The sequence below is a fragment of the Xiphophorus couchianus genome, chromosome 18 (genome assembly GCF_001444195.1).
Source record: "Xiphophorus couchianus chromosome 18, X_couchianus-1.0, whole genome shotgun sequence".
Classification (NCBI taxonomy): Eukaryota; Metazoa; Chordata; class Actinopteri; order Cyprinodontiformes; family Poeciliidae; genus Xiphophorus; species Xiphophorus couchianus.
The window spans coordinates 25,355,665-25,359,482 of NC_040245.1; the positions used below are offsets into that span (position 1 = coordinate 25,355,665).

General features: G+C 34.4%; 1 long non-coding RNA gene across 1 annotated transcript; it reads right to left on the minus strand.

The window, feature by feature from the left end:
• Positions 1-670: 670 nt before the first annotated feature.
• On the minus strand, positions 671-1,917 carry LOC114133360 (uncharacterized). Its single transcript, XR_003593171.1, has 3 exons — positions 1,849-1,917; positions 1,666-1,749; positions 671-1,157 (listed from the first exon to the last, which is right to left on the minus strand). It is a non-coding gene; the product is annotated as an uncharacterized LOC114133360 (long non-coding RNA).
• Between the last annotated feature and the right edge of the window lie 1,901 nt (positions 1,918-3,818).

Genomic DNA, 3,818 nt, shown 5'->3' on the forward strand with positions numbered 1-3,818 from the left:
TAAAGAAAAGGGAAGACGCTGTATTTGGCTCAATTTACAAAGGAGAAGAAATTCATTGTCCTTCCTTTTAAAGGCTCTAAACATGCTAATAATTAAGTGCAAATTGTTGAACATCCTCCAAATGTGTTGCAAGAGTAAATCAAAGAATGTTTCTACCAACTTCAAACATTTTATATAAATAAAATGCTTTGTCTTTTCATAAAGATACGTTTCTGCTGGCTTTGTGCATTTAGAAATGGAAGTTTTTTGCTCATTTCTTGTCACATATGTAATTATCAGTCTGGTTAGATGGAAAGCACTAATAGGAAACTAATTTTCAGGTTTTAATGTTTTGTAAAAAACCATAAATGGGAATTCTTATGGCTTTTCTCAACAGCATCGTTGACGTTGCCGCTCAGGTTTAATTTATAGAGATCATGACAAACAGTCATCCGGCTTAAGTATTAAATTGGGGTTGACTTTTTAACTAGAACTTAAATAGAACTATAACCTAGGTAAAATAAATAGTATCCTTAATTTAGATTCATAAAATATTCTGAAAGAAACTGGAAACTATTTTTTTTCTGGAATTTGTGTCATTTTGTGTTAATTGTGTAACATTGTTGTTGTTTATTCTTTTATTGTTCTTTCAACAAATAATAAGCCGGCTGTTTTTAACTTAATTTTTTTGGGGTCTGTGGTCATTAATTCAAAATACACTTCTCACTACTCCAGCAGCCGAGTCTAGCTCTGGTTTTATTACGAGTTCATTAACTGTAAACACATAGTGAGTGTTACACTTTTCCCAAAACATATGCTACTTTTGGATTCTGCTCTTTAAATACTTCAAATTAAAGTCTAGCAGTGCAAAAGGAATGACTAAATATAAGAACATAAAATTATGAAAATGACCTCTCAACAACAGACCACCCCATTGAATGATTACAAAGTATGTTTTTACCGGATGACTAAATATAATCTATCAACATTTATGCTCAAACACTTACTAATTTTAAAGGAAATGTTCGCCGCATTATTTAAAATGACTTCTAACTGTTTACGTCCATAGTGGCATGGCTTTTTGAGAGTGATGCCATCAGGTAGACCAAAAGCGTTGATAATTATGCTTTCATTTTGAATGGAGATGTACAGGAGCCTTCCTCTGCCTCCCGCTTCATCTAAAAAAGATAAGAAAATTTTTTTAAAAAGTTGTACATATTTGCAGTCAAGCTGAAGATAAAAAAGTGGATTAGTAATACAGAGCTCCAAATTGACTACTTAGAAAAGTGCAACGCACCAAAAAATTCTAATTTATACAGCCGTGCACATGCAAAGACCTGTGCACCTTGCCTTTATAAATCCCAATTACTGGGAAATATAATGCAGCTGCTGATCCGTTCTGTTGCCACCCATTAATACATATTGAAATTAGTGTGAAGCTTACAAAAACTGTCACACAAAGCTCATTTTTATACATATCAACTTGTGCATCAAATATGGCATATAACTTTTTTGGTGCGTACGCACAATCATACATGTGGCCCGTGGTTAATTGACAAGGTGTTACAGACCATTATGTCGACATATACGCAGATACCAACTTTATTACTGCAATGAAGTTAAATTATGAATCCATTACATTGACCATGACTAGAAAATTACTAGAGTATGACAATGTATTCTTACTGTATTTCCTGTTGAAGAGCTCCTGCACTTTCTTAACCATTGGATCAACCGGTTCTTTTGCAGCAGAAGTAGATGATGATTTTTCTTAAAACACAGTGCAAACAAGAGCGAAAAGATCATGTAAATATTAAGTCCACTAAGCTGTTATTTAAGTTTGAGGTATCCCTGTCAGTTTGTGAAAACCTTTGAAATGCAGTGCAAAGTTGTCCAGTACGTCGGTACTGTCGAAGAACGAAGAAGTTTGAAACCTTTATATATCTATTTTAAAAGGACGTGCTCTCCTCCATCCTACCTTGATTTAAACCTCAGCTGTTTCGTAGCGGATTTTATTTCTAGTGCACTGACTGAAAACCACTTAATTGCCGCTAGCCCTGCGCTGTCAGTGGTGTTTGCACAAGAGGTGCCAGCGTCGTCGCACAGATCGCTTTCATTAAATATAATCTGCGACTGATCAGGGGCTCCGTGTTTATTCAAAGGTAATTTCCACAAAGTAAAAGGATTCCCAGGTCTAATCTTTGCGTAGAGGTGACTGAGGGAATTTTGGGGAAAACTGAAGCAATAAAAGCGAGACTGAAGCACAGAGATTTCCTTATCAATTGTCTGTCTGAATATTTCTTTTCGTACCCATAGAGCAATACACTACATCGTCAGTTCTGTGAACTCACGAAACCCCTTGCAAAAGTATTCACAAACCCTATGGAAGCCCGTTTCTGCCATTTATTTATTTAAAAATAAATAAATAAATAAATAATCTCATTATAATGAGATAGTATCTCAAAATAATGAGATACTATCTCATTATAATGAGATTATTTATTTATGTTTTTTTAACAAGAGTGGCGGAAACGTATGGAAGCCCGTTTCCACCACTCTGTTAAAAAAAAATAAATAAATTATCTCATTATTTTGAGATTGACACTTAAAATAATGAGATATGTCAAAATATCTCATTATTTTGAGATGGTATCTCAAAATAAGATACTATTTTGTATTTTATAGAAAATAGTATTATATAGTATTATATCTACAAAATAGTAAAATATCTTATATTTTGTATCTTATTATACATTATTATTTAGTATCATTATTTTGAGATACTATCTCATTATAATGAGATAATTTATTTATTCATTTCTTAACAGAGTGGCGGAAACGGGCTTCCATATTGTATTGACATTTTAATGCAATACAAAAAAAATTTTAAAAGAAAAAAAAAGAAAAAAAGGGTGCAGACCCTGAATTCGGACACAGCTAATATCAGTGTGGTTGTTGGAGGACTGAGCTACTTCCGCATTGGGGCGTCATGTCAGTCCTGTGTGTTTCAGTTCAGTTAGAAAATAAAAAAAGCGACTTAAACAGCAACTCTGACAGATCATCAGTAGAGCGGTAGCTAATCTACCACATTGATCACTTATTAATAATCTTAAATAAACATCAAGCAATAAAAACATAAAACTCTAATGGACTGCATATTCTGTTTTTTTGTGTGGTATTAAGGAAGAATTATTTATTAAAACTTTGAACAAAACGTTTGGCTCGTCTCTTAACACAGCCGGGTTCTTCTCGGCGAGCAGCGGCCAGCTGTAAAACGAAACTAAACAAGGCGTGTTGACGTCACAGATCACAGAGTTTAATTCATACAAAACCACACATGAATCAGTTAACAAAGCTGCAGAGATACAGAGATATGCATTTTATCACAAAATAACAACAGACAAAGACAAACACGAAACACACAGACAGACAAAGGCGCCCACGTGGAGAAAAGATGGAAAAAAAACTCAACTCTTTTTCTCTTTACACGTCATCTTATACCAAAGAGGTGTTTCCGTATTTTAATTTATGCAACGAAGGCGTTCCTCCTGTTGACCAACCGAGAGCCACCTTGGAAAAACGTAAACCTTCCCCTAAGTTTTAATGACAAAACTCAAGAGTCATTTTAGTTGTTAAAGTTATAAGTTAATTTCACAAAACCTATTTTACTCCTTTGCAGTCAGCTTCTCCAAAGATCTGAATCTTTGCCTTATCACAAACAATATTTAAAAGGTGTATCCGAAATTAAACATAGATGTTTCCAAGATTCGAAATCTGTGATCAACTCCAGATGCAGCTCAGAGCCCCTGGGAAGCCCCCCAACCTTCGACCTCTCGGCA